Source organism: Pinus tabuliformis, chromosome 7 (assembly GCF_031772625.1).
Source record: "Pinus tabuliformis cultivar Carrire ecotype Pingquan chromosome 7, CPIR1, whole genome shotgun sequence".
Classification (NCBI taxonomy): Eukaryota; Viridiplantae; Streptophyta; class Pinopsida; order Pinales; family Pinaceae; genus Pinus; species Pinus tabuliformis.
The window spans coordinates 156767590-156786990 of record NC_142293.1 but is presented as its reverse complement, the minus strand read 5'-3'; positions in this window follow the sequence as shown (position 1 = coordinate 156786990).

Here is a 19401-nt window from a genome sequence, read left to right as displayed (position 1 = left end):
CCGCATTGCAAATAAACATAAGGTCATGGTTGATGCCCCTTGACTAATTGTGATTGTGATTTGATATTGGAATTCATAGGATAATAAATTCCATTGTATAAATCATCATGTCCATTGCATCGCATCATCCACAGGCTTGTGCCATCCCCCCCCCACCGTCCCCCTCCAATATATGTGATTGTGATATCACTGTGTATTTTGATTGTGATCAAGCTGAACATTGTGATATGTGACATAAGCCCCTGACCTGACCACGGATTTAAATACACTGTGTAAAATATTGCGTCTGCAAGGACTATTGAAACAAGTCTGTGGCACCTTCCTTTAGCGATTGTGATTAACCAGATCCGATAGGTTATACACTCCAGTTCATAAATTCCCTCCATCCGCGCAATCACAAAAGCTAAAGGTTAAGCACTCTTTCCCTTGTGAATGATATTTGTGATCAGCTAAACCTGACGAGTTATACATTCTAGTTCATAAATCCCCGTGTCTGCGCAATCACAAAATCTGAGGTTCATGCCTCCCATCCCATAACAAATTCGATTGCAATCTAACGGTAGCAGTGACATCATATCCATGTCATATGTCCACATCACTTACACATCACATTTCAACATGGATCTTCCATGTAATAGTGACATCACCAAGACATCATCCCTCACGTCATCCCCCACGTCATCTCGCAGATTGCAAATCACAAATCTTTCGAGATTGATAGCCATCTGATTTTCTGTTGTTGCAATTGCGATATCAAAATCGCAAGATTCAATGGACATGTGCCATATTCCTCCTCTTCCCATTCCATTGCGATGTGATTCTCAATGTAGTATCCCCAGTTTCACAGTGATTACGATTTGGTCTTGATTGGTATAACTCCCTGGTTTAAAAAATATTGCAATTATTCTAATTTCTGTCCCCGATTTGGATGCAATTGCGATTGTGATCTATGATCTATGTGAATTTGATATGAATTTCCTCTATATTATATACAATTAGGATGCAATAGTGATACGATATTGATTAATTTCGATTATGATTATTATGACTTCCCGATTTTATGCAATTGTGATTTATTTCATAATAACAGCCATGTATGGAATACAACTACGAATCAAAAGCCAATATATCTTCTTCTAATCGTATTGTTTATCTGAAACACAGCTCATGGATTTATTTTACAGTTTAAAATATATCTCATTGCTTATCACTTATTGTTTCTCACTTTCAGATGCACGAGGAAAGAGACAATTGTGGAAAAGGGATAGATAATTCCATGAAATCGTCCATCATTATGATATTTCAAAACACATAACTGCACATATAAGACAAAGTAGGATTACCCAGATATCATTATCACAACCAATTCTATTTTCTGCGTTATCTTCACAAATAATAAGGGATTTCCCTAGCGCTTTGCGTAGTTGTTTTATTTCTGCATTCTTTTATTCACTATAAAAACCTGTTCATTATAATGATTTAGAGGTCCAGAATTTGAGTAAGAAAGCCTTGGGGGCCTGGATTTTTGTATCTCCAAGTTTGTCCTGTAGAAATTCCCACTATAGATCACCTGATAATGCAATATACTAAAGCAAAATACTTGATCTACTTCTACAACAAACTTTGCGGAACCTTAAATGATTTTTGAGCAAGATCAATTAGAACACATATAACAGAGAATGAGAAATCAATCACACATGAACATAGAAGAATACTCTAGGGAAAGCCTCAGCTAAAAACCTTGCTATCTGTATTATCATCCAACTGGAAATATCTCCACTTTACACAAAGCTTTAGCTCACAAGCTATCCAGCTCTCAGTACAGCCCCTCAATGTTGCTAATAGACTGAATAGACACAACATATCCCTTCCTTCAGTCCTCCAAGCCTCCTATTTCATTACGCAGTTTCTCCTGGGTCTTGTGGCTACCACCTCTGTGAATTCACCTCTCACAGAACTCACCAAACTTAGAAGTAACTGCGCAATCTCCAAGGAATGAATTCCTTCAGCATGCAAGAGATATCCTCAATGGAATATTCCTGCAACTAATAGTACACTGTCCCATCATATGATCTCAACTGGGTCTCTGACTCAACTAACATGCATGAGTTATGTATGAGAGAATATTCAGTTATCTGAAGTACAATAGTTACATGCATGCATGCATTAACTAACTGAACTCACAATTAGTTCCACAAACTGTTGGAACTAATCTAACTGGACTTAACTCAGTTAACTGAGCTAACTAATTACAATTCAAAGTACAACTCATCCTAATCACTTTAATTAAGGGATAACTTCCTCAATCAAAGGGAAAACAGTTGCATGTCTTCACATAGACTTCATGTTTGATTTTCTCCAACTAATTAACTCAAGATGAATTAATTAATTATTTTCCAAATAGCTGCTAACATCAAATTCGAATTTTAATTCTCAATTTTAGTTCAGGGACTAACTAAAATTGGAATGTATCCCAAAATACTACTTATAGAAATGTTATTTTTAGCACTTCTATATTTAGCATTTCTTGTTGCTATTTTCAACACTCCCTCTCAACAAGAAAGGGATTATCTGTCACCCCGATCCTGTCCCTGTGGAACTCGAATTTGCATTTTGACAATGCCTTAGTCAAAATATCTGCATCCTACTCCTCGGTCGAAACATACAGCAACAACATGATCCTCTTCACTACACAGCCTCGAAAATAATGATACCAGATATCGATGTGCTTGGACCTGTCATGAAATACTAGATTCTCAAAGAGTTTGATACAACTCTGATTATTGCAATAGATCACAGTTGGAGCCATCCTCTGACCAAACAATCCAACTAGAATTTTCCACATCCAAATGGCCTCACATGCTACCTGACTGGCAGTCATGTATTTAGCCTTTGCTGAGCTAAGTGCGACTGATCTCTATTTCCTACTGTACCAAGAAACTGCAGCTAAGCCAAGGTTGAAAATTCCTCCTAAAGTGCTCTTTCGATCTGATGGACTCCCTACCCAATTTGCATCTGTGAAGCCCTGAAGCTTCACTCCCTCTATCTGTCTATACCATAATCCATACAGAGATGTGCCTCTAAGGTATCTTAGCACATGCTTCACTACCTTCCAAAACAGCTTGGTAGGTGGAACCATAGCTTGACTCAGCTGGTTCATTGCAAAGCACAAATCTGGTTGAGTGTTCAATAAATACATCAATGAACCCACAAGCTACCGATAAACAGTAGCAGGTACTACCTCACCTAAAGTAACATTCGCCTTCCTCCAGTTACCTACTAGAGGAGTCTACATGCGCATGCACTTCTCCATGTGGAATCACCTGAGTATCTTATTGGCATACTTGCCTTGAGACACAAACACTTCCCCATCCTTCTGTCACACTTCCATCTTAGAAAGTAGTGCATGAGACCCATGTCTTTCATCTCGAACTCTCTTGCAAGGTCCTCCTTGCAAGACTTGATCAACTGATCATCACCTGTCAATATCAGATCATCAACATAAAGAACAATGATCAAATGCTTACCTTCTACCATGATGTGGTACAGGTTCGCATCCACTTCAATTTTTGTGAAGCCCAACTCGGTGAAATAACTGTCGATCCTGGTGTACCAAGCACGAGGTGCTTGCTTTAGCCTATATAAAGCTCTCTTGAGTAAGCAGACATGCAACTCACGATTGAAGGTCTCAAATCCTTTCAGCTACTATATGTACACCTCTTCCTCAATCTTTCCATTGAGGAATGTAGTCTTCAAATCCATCTGATGGATCTTCCAACCCATCTGTGCTGATAGTGCCAACATAGATCTGATAGATGAGTACCTTGCTATAGGAGCAAAAGTCTCATCATAGTAGATCCCCTCGACCTGTGAGAAACCACGGGTAGCAAACCTTGCCTTATGTTTCTCCACACTACCATTAGCTATTTGCTTTACCTTGTAAAGCCATTAGGAACTCACCACTGACTTGTCCTCTGGTCTTGGGACAACATCCAAACATTGTTCCAAATGATGGAGTCGTACACCTCCACCATAGCATCAACCCAGACTGGCTGTTGCACTGCTTCCTAAAAGGAATAAGGTTCGGTCTCTACACACTCCCCATCCAGGGCCATGTAACCAGTGTACCGCTCGGGTGATCTCCTCTATCTACGCTGAGAGGATGGCTGTCCCACATTCTCTCTCATATCCATCACCAATCTGTCAGCTTCCCTTGACCATTTTCGCCCATCTCTAGAAGACTCTACATGAGTGGATTTCTCCACTCCTGGATCCTCTACATGCAGCTACTCCACATCAGTCTGAGGCTCCTCCACCTTAGGAACCAAAAGTTCCTCCTCTGCATGCAGCTTGAGCTCCCTCTCAAGGGATACTCGCATGGCTTCCTGCTCGTCGAACTTCAGATCTATACGTACCACTGTCCTCTAACTGGTAGGAAAGAACACCCGATAGTTGTGGGGTGTATTAGTGTACCCCACAAGTATCTCCAACTCAACAGTTGGCTCTAGCTTCTTCCAGGCATCTTTCGTCACATGGCAATAAAACGATGATCCAAAGATCCTGAAGTGACTCACATCTGGTCTCTTCCTAGAAAATGCCTCCACTTGTGTCTTCATCCCCATTATACGATGCAGGCTTCTTTTCTACAAGTATACTGTTGTATTGCATGCCTCAGCTCACAAATAAAGTGTTAGGCTTTGGTCATACAGCATCGCTCGAGCTGCTCCCACAATCAATCTGTTCTTCCTTTCGGCCACTCCATTCTACTATGGGTTATGGGGTGCCGTCAACTCCCGTTTAATTCCTTCTGCTTCACAAAAGTCCTTAAAATGTTGGGAGACATATTCTCCACCATGTTGTTGGGCATGGAATCACTCCACAGCATGTTTTGGGGCTCAAAGCCGAAGTTTTGGTCAAAGGTTTCGTAAGACTTCGTGAATTGCGGGCGCGGATCGCGAAGTAGAGGTCAAGTCATAGAGCTATCCACCCTAAGGTAATGTCATATAATCTAAAGTCATGTCGGCCTACCCATGGTCCACGGGCCATGGGATTGTATAAATAGAGCGAGGCTCTAAGTTGTAAACATAGTGAATAGCATAGGAATAAGAAAGAAGAATGCGAATGGTTCGAGCTTAGAGTAGGATTCTAAGTGTATTAGGTCGTATTAGTAGGAAGAGGATCTACAGATCAGTGCACAGAGGCCTAGTAGAGTCCACAATTGAGTGCGTGGACCCCTGCAGCTGAGTGCGTAGGGTGGTGTCGAGTTTGTAATCAAGATTGAAGATTAATAAAGAGAAGTTGATTCTTATTTCTGTGTATTTTTTGTACCTTGCCTTCTTTACATTTATATTGGTTTATTTGTTGTGCGCACTGATATGATTGATGAATATGTTGTAATAATCATTAATATTACATGAGCAAGTTAAGTAATCAGATAATCACAGATTAAATAGCAAGGAACTTGGGTATTATACAGGTTGCGCCTCAACTAGGGCTGCACGGAAGCAACACTGCAGGTTGCGAAGGGATTGCAAGTGTGCGTAGTGGTGAGTCAGACCGCGCACCTCCAGAAACCCATCAGACATCCCAAGGGTGCGGAAGCTTGGTTCTAGCACCCTCCCATACTACTTCTAGTGAGACCTCAGTTTGCACTCCACAGACTGTTGCCGAAAGGGCCAGTAGTACCAAGATTTGCTTGGCTAAATCACCTCTGAACCTAGGTCAGGCCCATACAAGCCAACAAATGGTTCTGTTGCTGGGATCGAGATCTACAAAAAGGATGTCTGATGTCATGCCACTAGAACCCAACAAAGAAAGAAACTGAAGAGTGGTTGGACAAGAAGATTCACGAGTTCGCAGCGCAAGAGAATAGAAATTCACGAGTATCTAAGGAACAATGGTTGGAGTGCTACTTGTATATGGAAATCCATGAAATTTTCTTTGCAACTTTTCCTTCTGAGCTGTATGAGTGGAACGTGAAGTTAGCAGAAAACCAGGGAAGGTGTAGGCTCGACAAACCAATAGTGTGCACTCCGGAATTAGTGCACAGATTAGAAGTATTAGAAGATAAGATCGTACAAGTTGTGGACCATTGGCTCGACCAAATAATAGGAGGATTTATCACCAAGTTTGAAGTAGACATGACTGTCAGCTACAATAAGGCGGAGCAACATTTTCTCAAGGGACCGCGAGGTAAGTATATTAAATCTTTGAACACTTGGATTAAGATGCTATTGTGTGAAAAGCGGGTTCTGCAAATAAATTAATGTTTGGGACTACGCAAAGTGGGAAGATCTATAGAAGCGAAAGTAACAAAGAGCTAGAAACCAGTCCCTTAATTTCACCCTTGCGAGAGAGCGAAGAAGATCTCGCGAATGTTTCTCTCAGAAGCGTGGTCAATTTGATAAGACAACAAATTCCGCTTTTACTACCTCCACCCACACTGCCACCCGTTTCACCATCCTCACTTCCATCTCCACCCACCCCACCTTTGCCATCGCCATAGTTCAGTATGGCGAGTGCGATCAAACTACCAGTGCTCAGGGGAGTAGGGAACGAAGATCTAGACCAATTATGGTTCATGGTAAGAGCAGTATGGGAAGCACAAGGCATCATGGATGATAATATTAAAAAAGCTACATTGGTGAGCGCGCTGCAAATCACGCATTAACGTGGTATATCAAGCATTCTAATGACCACCCGAAAGCAGGAATCGTAGAGATCTAGGCCGCGCTAAACAGGGAATTTAGCAAGCCAAAATCATAAACACAATCAATCATCGGGTTTAAGGAGATGGCGATGCTCCTGGGCAAGACCCCTTGGGATCTAGACCAAAGGCTGAAGAGTACGATCCGTGAAGCCAATATGACGTTAATAGATGCACAACATTGTGCATGTTTTGTGGCCTCACTTACGCCACACTTAAGGATAATGCTATCATAGCAAAAACTTTCCACCTAGGCCGAAGCATTGGAGATGGCAATGAGATTCCATGAGACCCCTATACAAGACCCAGGGTTGGGAGTCCAACAAATCCATGCACAACTGTAGAATCTGTGTTTAGAAATGCAAAGTTTGAAATAGGATAGGACACCTCGGCTGGAGGTGCGCGAGGAAGTATGGTGCATAAAATTCAAAGGCCAAGGGAATGACAAGGACCATTGTCCAGTATTTGCGAACTACTTGGTAGGAGGAGGGCCAATGCCGTTAAGACCAGAGGCACAACCAGGGACAAGAGCGGCGTCTGCATTATGGTGCGTGATTTTCCAGATAGGAGGAAAACACACCATGTATAATTCTCATCTGTTGCAGAAGTATACACAGATGTCCTAGCAATTGTTTTGTAATTTTTGTAGGTCAGTAGGCCATGATGAACGCACCTACCGAAGCTATGAACTAATTATGGATCGGAATCCTACCTACATGGTACAGACCGAAACATGAGCCCTCAACTCAAATGCGGGGATGGCATGAGCTGGGTTTCAAGGGCGCAGTCAGGGTCAAGGCAGAATGGGACGAGGAAGGGGTTGTGGAAAAATAGTTTGTTACAATTGCGGAGGGCCAGGGCATTATGCCTACGATTGTACAAACCTGACAAGAATATCATGTTGGTACTATACTCAATTTGATCATGAGGCAGAAGACTACCCTTCGCTGATAGCAGGGATGCATGAAAATGGGTTACTCCCACCCCCTCCGACTCAGAATTTACAAATGATGAGGTTTGAATTGTTAGAGTCGGTCTGGTCATCCCTCCATCAGAGATCATTTCTCTTATTTCATTTCATTTTTAGGTGTCTCATTCAGCTTGATCTGCATTCCACTAGGGGCATGCCATAATCTGACGGAAGGGTCTTGTCATTCATTAACCCTCATGCCTTATCCATTGTTGGCTTAGGTCTTTTAATCAAGCTTTTAAAATCACTTATAGTCCTGTTTTAGTCTATTGATCAGTAAGAGTCATTTCAGTCACTAGGTCTAGGGTTAGTCAATTTTTTCCTCAAAAATGTCCAACAATGCTAGCAGACTCATGAGGGAGGTCCTTAATAAGTTTTCATTTTTAATATTTTCATCATCATATGCTCAACTATGACTTTTCTTCAAAACTTTGTTTTGAAGAAAATTCGTCATTTCGCTTTGTAATAAATTGTCATGTAATTTTAAAAAAATATTCAGCTGTTGAATTCTCTAGGCGCAGCCCTGGTCTTCCTTTGTCAAGACATGCCACTATCCCTGCAAAAAATCGCCAAAAGAAAACATCATTCAAGCCAAAAATCAAGGAGGAAACAAAAAGATAGAGTTTTATTAATTGTGGAAAAAGTGCCAAGTCAAAACATTACAAAGTGGGTTTGTGAAAAACAAAAATAAAATCCATCACAATAAGATGTTCACATGGTTTTAGAACATTCATTTGCCTCTAAGAGATCAAAGAGGGTTGAAGTCTAGTGGTGAGAGGGCGAAATTGTCAAGTTTCAAGCCAAATCTGTGTTCAAAACTGGGCGCAACGAATAGAGCAGGTGGCGCAGCGCACTGGGGAGGCACGGCGCATTGGACACGATAATCCAGTGTAAATTAACACAGGCACGGTGCACCGGGAAAGCGCGGCGCGTTGGGCAAGCTGCGCGGCGCACTCAGCTGACTGGCCCAAAAAATTCCAGAACGGCCTCCAAACGCCAAAAACATGCAAATTTCTCTTGATTTCAAGTAGGTTGAGCTCCTCCTTCGCTGTTCATCCATCCAAGTTTATGGTGCATATTATGTTTGATGTGGTGAATTCCAAAACAAAGACTCAAACCCTACCATGTCAAAATCTTCACATGAAAATTGCTCTTTAGGGTTTCAAAAATTGTTTGCCACCAAGTTTACTCTTTCTCATCATTTTATTTTCTCCTTGACTCCATTTTTTCCCCTGTTTTCATTGTTCCCTATCCCCTAAAATTACTAAACCCATATCCCAAATTCCCTTTCCCAAAATTTTAAATGTGAAACCCTAAACCCTATTCCCACACATAAATCCCAAACCCTCTCCCATATTTCCCTAATAAATCTATCCCAATAGTTCCTAATCCCTTACTATTATTTCCCCTTCCTAACAATCCCTATTTCATTTGTTTTCCCCTTGGTGGTAGAGATTAAACGCATCACTAAAGAGTAGTCCAACACAGTTTCATACAACAACATCTTTTTCTCTAAGGAAATTTGTATAATAGCAGTTATGTCACCCGATCATTCATCTAGTTATGGAGTAGAGACCCAAAGTGACTCACCCATGGAGGAACATGCACCCCAGAGGCCTCATAGAGGTGGCAAAACATCCGTGAAGACCAGCAAGCTGCCCAAAGAAGCCTAAATGAGATGACACCCATTCAGCAGGAGATAGAGGCTGATCGAGAGATTTGGCTCGAGAGGATCAACATCCACTTAGAGTAGCTGTTGGCGAAAGCAAACAATGACAAGGACATGCTCAGGCACATGGAAAACCATTATTGGGCATGAAATCATGCTTGCAAGACACGAATAAGAAATTTAAAGGCAAACCTAAGGAAGGCATCAAAAAGGAAAAAGAGGCAAAAAGAGCATGATCGACTCCGGATATTGGCCGAGGAATCCTTGGCTCACCATTGCTCTTGATGAAGAAGCTCCAGCCCAAATTTCAAGAAATTTGGAGCAATTTTTGTATTTTGAAAATATTTTGCTGTAAAAAATAGGGTTTTCCTCCCTATGCGCCGCGCCACATGGCACGCTCTTTTGCTAGGGAGCTCCAAATTACAAAAAAATTGCATTTATGGATTTTTCATGAAAATTTTTGCTTTCCTACTTATGGCCAAGAAATTTGGGCAGGTTTTGAGCCCTTAAGAGGTCAAAAACACTCAAAAAATGACCTCACTGCCCCTCTTTTGACACACAGGAAGAAGTGTTGGGAGAACTGACTTTTGGAGGGGAAAATGGAGAAAAAATTGAAAAATTTCACTTGGGTTGGAAAGTAGATAGGCAGACCTTTCCAAGAAGAACACTTGAGCTCAATTTTGACTCTGGAAAGTGCCTCAAAATTAGCTCCAAAGTGGCGTGACGCATAGAGAATCAGGCGCAGCGCATAGAGGATTTTTGCCTATTTTTCACTGTTCAGCTCAGAAATTCACCCAGTTTTTCTTTTTGATGTTACTCTTGATCTTTCATGATGTAATTTGATAACCATGATGTAATATTGGCACATTTTTACTTTTTCTAGAATATTCATTCACCAAAAGGTGAAATGTGAGTGAATGAATCAGTTTCCTAGCATATATGGGTAAGTTGTTTGACTACCTAGATTTTAGTTCCTTGTTTAGAATTGGTTCAAACAGCTCCTAGAATGATGAGCTCAACCCCTAGAGGCATGGGAAGGAGTTAGGCTTGCCTATATCTTGTGATCTTTCAATCAGTAGCAGGGTTGGACACTTGGGATTGCTTAGCACTCTATTGTGCATTTCATTTATGCAATTTTGGCAAAGGAAAGACCAGGGTTTTACAGCACTTGTTGGGATCCATGTGGCTTTATGTTTTGATGATGTGTTTCTCTAAGTATTTGTAAGTTCATTGATGTTATTGTGTATCATTTTCCCTTCCCTTTCCTTCTGCAATTAAACAAAAGAGTGATTAAGGTAGAATTCATGGACTGCTATGCTCTACCTGGATATTTTGTTTAATTCTTCATGTTTTCATCTGTTTGAGGAGGATTCTTGAGACCTTCTTGCCCTCCTTGGCCCCTCACTAGTCTGATCCACCCATTCATTCAAAATCCAAAGCATCAAAACTACTGCCTACATTGCCCCTACCTGACCTCTGCAAAAATCTGGCCTCATCCCCAGACCCAAAATTTGCCTGTCCCTTTTTTCCAACAAAACCCCCAAAAACTCAAAACAAATCCTTGCACTTCATACATAGCCTAAGATCAGTTATTAAATCAGTCATCTCAAGCCCCATCGATTATCTTTCACTGAGATTGACTCGGAGAGAGCCCTCTCCTGTCCTCGTAGGGTTATCTACGAGGCTGAGCGTTGTTTGATGTGGACCTAGAACCTTGCCTTATCAGCCTGAGGAAAATCTAGGCTCTAACATAGTGGTGACCATACTAGGGAAGAAAATGGTTTGCTTGTTGATGTCATTTGTTTTATAGCTATAGACGGAGCCTGAAGTTATGCCAGGTAGCCTTCAAAACACTTTTGCTTTGCATTGGCAGAAGTAGATAAACGCTGCTTCAGTCAATCTCTGGTCTAGCTTGTAAACGTGACATCTAACTTATTAATTGCCCTAGTACATGTATCAAGTTCAAATCTGATTGTTGATGGTGGACAACGATCAGACATAAGAAGGCTGAAATCATTCACCTGGCGACTCCATTCACTGAAAAATCCAGAAATCAATGCTTCATGGTGACTCCACTGCAGGAAGATCAGTAGCTTTAAGATTTTCAAGATGGAACGGGTTGCAAGACGATATGCTCCCATGAGCCGAGATCACATCCCAGGTTTTCCAAATAAAATTTCGAAGGTAGATTGGCAAAGGAATTTGCCTATGTTTAAAGATGATGATAGGAAGGATGCTGCCTTACATCTGGTTAGATTTCACATACATATTCGCAAGTTGAAAGTTGATTTTCCTGAAGATTGCTTGATGAAGATATTCATGGCCGCTCTGGAAGGTGAAGCCCGATCTTGGTATGAAAGTTTGTCGCCTGCTGGTATTTAATGTTTGAAGGATTTTCATGCCATGTTATTTGAAAGGTATAAAGAATCTTATCCCTCAATAAATTTGGTTTAGGATTGTTGCAAACATGCTCATAGTTTTATTGAAAGCCTTGAGAAATATTATGAAGATGATGACTTCATGGATGATGAGATCATGGAAGCCTTGTATGAAAATCCATTTTAGCAACATGAAGAGAACCTAGAGGATTCCCATCAAGATGCTCAGGAAACTTTACAGTAGGATCAAGATCTTGGTACAATGGAAAGTGATAAAAGAGAAGGTTTTGTTTCATATCTGTCCATAGAGGAAGACGATATGCAGGAAAGTCAAGTTTCGATTTTAGAAGGTGATAAAGTCAAGTCAACTATTTCAGATCTAGATTCAGATAGTGACGATCAAGAATACCTTGTGCTGAATCCCATGAAGGAGAGCTATGCTGTTGAGATTGTTCTCAGTTCATTAGAACACAGCCTTCATGAGGAGGTAATCCAGTCAGTCCATGAAAAACAGAATGAGATCTTTGTTCGAGTAAGTGATAAATCTTCTTGCAATAATTCAGTGATAAATGATAATCTGATTGCCATGTCATATGAAAACAATTACTGTTTGAGCAAAAGAAAACAAAAAGCATTATCTCCTTTGTCTGAAGATGAGATAGATCAACTCCTAAAAGGTCATGTTACAGCCCAAGCTAATGCAGATTTGCAGTGTGCACATGGTCAAGAAGGTGATGGTGGAACTTCTTCCTCTTTTGAAAATAATGACAGTCTTGTAATTAGCTTTATAGATCAGCAAACAGATAATATTTTCTTTCATGAAGATGATAAGCCTGTTATGTTTGATGATCTTGAAGATTGTTTTCTGTTTAAGAATGACCTAGACCATGAAGTTGAGGAATACGAGCTTGAGAGAGACAATATGCCAGAATTTCTCATGCTAAAGGAATTTACAGCTAACACTCAGATGGCAGAAGCTTATACCTCTCTGTGCCTTCCTATCACTCAGCAACCAGTTGTTCTTTCAGATCAGAATGAAGGGAGTACTTGTATTTTTGCAATTGGATCTCAAGACAAGCTAGTGCTTCAGGATTTTCAAGATCCCTTCGGCATTCTTCTGCAAGCATTAGAAAAGATAAATATTGCCTGGTTCATTATCATAAGCTTTGGTTTTAGTGGTTATTTTGAGTTGCCCACAGGTTCATCGTTCCGCCTGCTCGAGAAAAGTGAGAGCGGAAATTTGGTATGTAGCCATTTGTTGGATTGGTTACATTGGAAAGCTCATTACACATGATTGTACATATTTCATTAGTATGCAGGTGGTTGTCATCATGATTTGAAATCTTGATGGACTACTGCCCTTCAATAAGCTTTGTAAGTTCTTGTTTTAGTTAAGTCAGTCATGAGTCATTTGTGAGTCAGTTTTCAGTCTTGTTGTTAAGTTAGTTTGTGTCGGTTTTCAGTCATGAATTTTAGCTTGAGTTTTTTACTCCATAGCCCAATGGAAAAAGGCATTGTCTAGCTCTTCCAGAGATCTATCGTTCTTGGCACCTCCAAGGAGCTACCATCTCCATTGGAGCCAATGTTAGAGTCGGTTTGGTCATCCCTCTGTCAGAGATCATTTCTCTTATTGCATTTCATTTTTAGGTGTCTCATTTAGCTTGATCTGCATTCCACTAGGGGCATGCCATAATCTGACGGAAGGATCTTGTAATTCATTACCCCTTATGCCTTATCCATTGCTGGCTTAGGTCTTTTAATCAAGATTTTAAAATCACTTAGAGTCTTGTTTTAGTCTATTGATCAGTAAGAGTCATTTCAGTCACTAGGTCTAGGGTTAGTCAATTTTGTCCTCAACAATGTCCAACAATTCCAGCAGACTCATGAGGGAGGTCCTTAATAAGTTTTCATTTTTAATATTTTCATCATTATATGCTCGACTATGACTTTTCTTCAAAACTCTGTTTTGAAGAAAATTCGTCATTTCACTTTGTAATAAATTGTCATGTAATTTAAAAAAAAAAAATCAGCCGTTGAATTCTCTAGGCGCAGCCCTGGTCTTCCTTTTTCAAGACATGCCACTATCCCTGCAAAAAATCACCAAAAAAAAACATCATTCAAGCCAAAAATCAAGGAGGAAACAAAAAGACAGAGTTTTATTAATTGTGGAAAAAGTGCCAAGTCAAAACATTACAAAGTGGGTTTGTGAGAAACAAAAATCAAATCCATCAGTATAAGATGTTCACATGGTTTTAAAACATTCATTTGCCTCCAAGAGATCAAAGGGGGTCGAAGTCTAGTGGTGAGAGGGCGAAATTGTCAAGTTTCAAGCCAAAGCTGTGTTCAAAACCGGGCACGGTGCATAGAGCAGGTGGCGTGGCACACTGGGGAGGCGCGGTGCATTGGGCACGATCATCCAGTGTAAATTAATGGGTGCGGCGCATTGGGAAGGCACGGCGCGTTGGGCAAGCTGCGTGGCACACTCAGCTGACTGGCCCGAAAAATTCCAGAATGCCCTCCAAACGCCAAAAACATGCAAATTTCTCTTGATTTCAAGTAGGTTGAGCTCCTCCTTCGCTGTTCATCCATCCAAGTTTATGGTTTATATTATGTTTGATGTGGTGAATGCCAAAACAAAAACTCAAACCCTACCATGTCAAAATCTTCACATGAAAATTGCTCTTTAGGGTTTCAAAAATTGTTTGCCACCAAGGTTACTCTTTCTCATCATTTTCTTTTCTCCTTGACTCCATTTTTTCCCTGTTTTAATTGTTCCCTATCCCCTAAAATTACTAAACCCCTATCCCAAATTCCCTTTCCCAAACTTTTAAATGTGAAACCCTATTCCCACACATAAATCCCAAACCCTCTCCCATATTTCCCTAATAAATCTATCCCAATAGTTCCTAATCCCTTACTATTATTTCCTCTTCCTAACAATCCCTATTTCATTTGTTTTCCCCTTGGTGGCGGAGTTTAAACACATCACTAAAGAGTAGTCCAACACAGTTTCATAAAGTAGCATCTTTTTTTCTAAGGCAATTTGTATAACATCAATTATGTCATCCGATCATTCATCTGGTTATGGAGTAGAGACCCAAAGTGACTCACCCATGGAAGAACATGCACCCCGGAGGCCTCATAGAGGTGGAAAAACATCCATGAAGACCAGAAAGCTGCCCAAAGAAGCCTAAATGAGATGACACCCATTCAGCAGGAGATAGAGGTTGATCGAGAGATTTGGCTCGAGAGGATCAACATCCACTTAGAGTAGCTGTTGGCGAAAAAAAACAAAGACAAGGACATGCTCAGGCACATGAAAAACCATTATTGGGCACGAAATCATGTTTGCAAGGCACGAATAAGAAATTTAAAGGCAAACCTAAGGAAGGCATCAAAAAGGCAAAAGAGGCAAAAAGAGCATGATCGAATCTGGTGTGGAGTACTTAAAAGGTATGTTTTTGATGATCATTTCAGTGAATTTTCAGTAGAACTTGTAAACCTTTTTGCATCATGAACTTGGAAAACGATAAAGAATTATAACAAAACATGTGAGATTAATATGCAAGACTAAAACGCTGACAATTGTCATTTCCTCATGCAGGAAGGGGTGAAAACGAGGAGTTGCTATTCCAGAGGAAAGGACAAGGACGAGGTAACCGCTGTCCCTTTGACGGGAGACCGAATGCAAACAAGGCTAAGCAGATAAAATAAAATCGGCCCTGAAAAGGAGGTGAAGACACCAGCTCGGCGCAGGAGGGAAAAGAGATGATTAAGGATTAATAGTTCGACAAATCCCTCAGGATCCTTGATCCTGAGGGATCGCTGGTTTATCTATTTTTATACTTAGACATCTCCGCCATCACCCTTATAAAAGGGACAGCATTGTTAGCTCGGGAAAGGAGGACATGATTATGCTTTTATGTAATTTCTGTTAAGATCAAAACTTTGATCATCGAGTCTCGATAAGAACTGGTTTATTGTAATTTTGCTTCATGCATTAATACAAACTTGGTGATTACTCCATCTCTGAGTCTGGATTAACCTCAAGCAGTGTACCCCTGGAGGCTAAGGGCCCAGCCCTGGAGGACACTTGCTCCTGTATTATTACGATTTGATTTCTGCGTGGTTTGCTTCTCGTCGCTATTTGGTAATCTGATATGCTTTATAAGTTTATATCACATGCTCTGTTAAGTTTAATTCATTAAGATTTCTACAGACAGAACTATTGTATTGACTCTGCATCATATTACTGTTCCTCTCAGATTTGATTGAATATTATTAGTCTTAACAAAATACTGTTACTATCCCATTACAGAGCTTTTGTGTTGTGCATCTGTTCATTCATGTTACAGAATTTATCCTGGGAGTTATGTTCTTTACAATTGTTGAATTGATGAACGATGCTGTTCTATTTTGAAATGCAGTCATATTCCCTCTAACTGAGATTAATATTTGGATTAGATTACTCTTTAAGAGTGCTGTGTGCGTATATGGTTTGTAAGCGCTGTTCCATAACTTATCAGTACTCAGTGCTGTTCCATTAGTGTGTGTTGTTCGATCTGCCTTAAGAGTGAAAGATTGTTGTTTGATTATGATTAATGCCTTTGATTTGGTAAATTAAGTTTGTTGTTGCTCGCGAGACTTAGTTGTCGATTCTATTTCATAGCTGCTGTTCCATTTAAGAATTGCTGTTCTATTACAGATTTGCTGTTCGATTTCTTATTTGCCATTCTATTTTCTTATCTGTCGTTCCATTTGCTAGTGTTTGTTATTTTAGTGTAGGAGACGATCTAAGGCTATAGTGGGCCTTGGCATTTACTGTTTGGCTCTCAGATCCATGGTTTGTTCTCTAATTTCCTTTCCATCAGTTTCCAAAGGGATGGGTTATCGCTACCGAACCCTTGACTGATAAGTTGCCTAGTCTTCTGAGTGTGTGATTTACTCTTTTGGAGTAGCTTAGTTGTAGACAAGCATCCGTTTACTCTTGTATTTCTGAACACTGTACTACTAGCATTACTCTGGCAAATGATAGCCTCAGACTGAGACACTCTTTGAAATAACAAAACGCTCCCAGATTGACATATTAATGTGAGGTAATTAGAGGTGAAAGAGACCCTTTTTATAGCTCTACATTTTGGCGCCGTTGCCGGGGAAAGAGTGTAGCCATTTGTCCTTTTTTTCAGAGTAGTGTACGAACTTGCTAGGGAAGAGTTGGATTTTAAAAACAGAAGGTAAGAACCTACGTACGGAGCATGTAAAAGCCCTGCTCCTCTGTCTGCTTTCCTAACAGATTTGCTGTTGCTTTGTTTGAATAGAATTTAGTAGTTCATTTGAGTGCATGACTAAGCAGAAAAAACCAGAAAAAAATACCAAACCTCCACCCAAGCCAGAAAAAGCTAAGGGGCCGATGACCCTTGGCCGAACGACCTTCATAGAAAAAATCTACAAGAAATCAGAATCTTAGCCATCAGTAGGACCCAGGAGAATTATTTCTAAACAGCCTACTAGTTCCCTTCAGGCCACAGGATCACCATCTGTAGCCTTTGCTGAGGTGCATAGTCAAACTGAAGAGCAGGACTTTCAAGAGATTGAAAATTCTACTCCAGAACTATTGCAGGAAGGGAATTTCAGCAATCTTTGTGAAGGAGAAGGAGAAACAGGTGAGACCGAGGAACCAAGATCTCCTATTGGAACAAATCAGCCATTAAACAACCCAGACAAGGGGAGTGCTGCAAAAATCATTGTTGAAGGAACCCAATCTCCTCAGACATCAGGCATTCTCATTATCCCAGATAGAGGAAGTGCTATTAAAACTATTCCTGTCAAAGCCATTCCCTCTCAACCTAGGAATACCCTCCTAGATATCCCAGAAGGTTATTGGCATATATTCGACCCTATGGCTCAAAATCAGCCAAACACTCAAACCTCTACATTACAATACCCTATAGTGGATTCTGCAGCAAATGCGCCTATGAAAGCAATCCCTCTTCAACATATCCCTACATTTCACGGTCTCACATCGGAAGACTCGAATGCATTTTTATTTGAATTTGATGTGTTGTGCAGGGGATATGATTACACCACCGACCCCCAGAAACTGAAACTATTTCCCTCTACATTAAAAGGGGTTGCTTTAAGATGGTTTATGGGATTAGGTGGCGGGGTTATAAATAACTGGGATCAAATGAAAGAATCTTTCCTAAAAAAATATCAGGATTACTGCAGGTCTAGAGAACTAAAGGATGAAATATTCCAGATGACAGCTAGACCAAATGAAACATTAGAGGAGTATGTGGAACGTTTCCAGTACAACCTACAAAGATCTCCTTATGCATCACTACCTTTACCTGATAATGTGTTAAAAACTGCATTGATAAGGGGCATGAAGGAACAATGGATCGAAACATTAAACATCATGGGAAAAGGGGATATTTATCAAGAGAATTTTGCTGACATTATTGATTTATGTATCAGGAGCTCGAGGGGCAGCACAAGAGTAAAATTGGTAGAACATGATCAGTTTGTAAGAGATAATAAAATTTCAACAGAAGGAGTAACACGGGTAGAAATTGGAAATTTATTGGAAAATTTTAAAACTGATATTCTGGGGACACTAACTACACAACTTGATATTATGCAGGCTAAACAGAAGCAAATGGAGGCATAACAGAATTTGGCGATCTTCTACCCCCGATGCAAGAAAAAGCATAGTCATAAAGAGTGTCCACTGGATACAGTCCAAACATGCGCCATCTGTACAAAGGATCACCTTATGGAGAGCTACCCCTCACTTCATGGATTGAAGGCGGTATATAAAGAAGTGGAAGAAGAACCAGAATCAGTGTATTTGATCAACTAGTGCCGTCAGTGGCAGCTGAGACAATCTGGTATGTTTTTCAGACCCAACTTCTTCTTTTCAGCCTCCACAATATAATGCTAAACAATATAACATGTGGCAAAGTCAATCCCAACCTCCATTTCCAAACTGGTCACCACGGTCGTTTCCTTCTTCAAACCCGTGGCTGAATCAGGCAAGCCAATCTGGTTGGCCGAATTTCCCTTATACTCCACCATATTGACAAGGTAACCCATATTCTCCACAATGGACTCCCCCTACTTCACAAAGTTCAGTCTGGCAAACAAACTGGCAGAAACTGATGCATCAGCCAGTAGGAACTATTCCACTCCCTCAACCTACACTGCCAGCCTTACAACAGAATCCCTAGTCTAATCTGAGACCGCAACTCCCAGCTCAACCCAACCCCAATCCAAATAACAGACCGGTCCAATCTCTCAAAATTATAGAAACACCATAAATAGGAGTTGATTTAAGGGAGTGCAATGATCTTCCATTAAGACCTGGGCGTATTATTGAAACCGAGGGAGATAAGACAATTCAGATTGAAGATCAGTTACCTAGAGAACATCTGTCACCACAAGAGGATGTGAATAAACAACAAACTCATAATCAAGCAACCACATCCTCTCCTTTGTTCCCAGAACGATTATTCATACCTCGACCTATACAATATCCTGACTTTGACATTCTGGGAGAATTACAAAACTTGTACATAAAAATTCCATTCCTCCAAGCCATTCAAGACATCCCCATATACGCAAAAACTATCAAAGAATTGTGCATAAAGAAATCAAGGAGGAATATAACAAATAATCC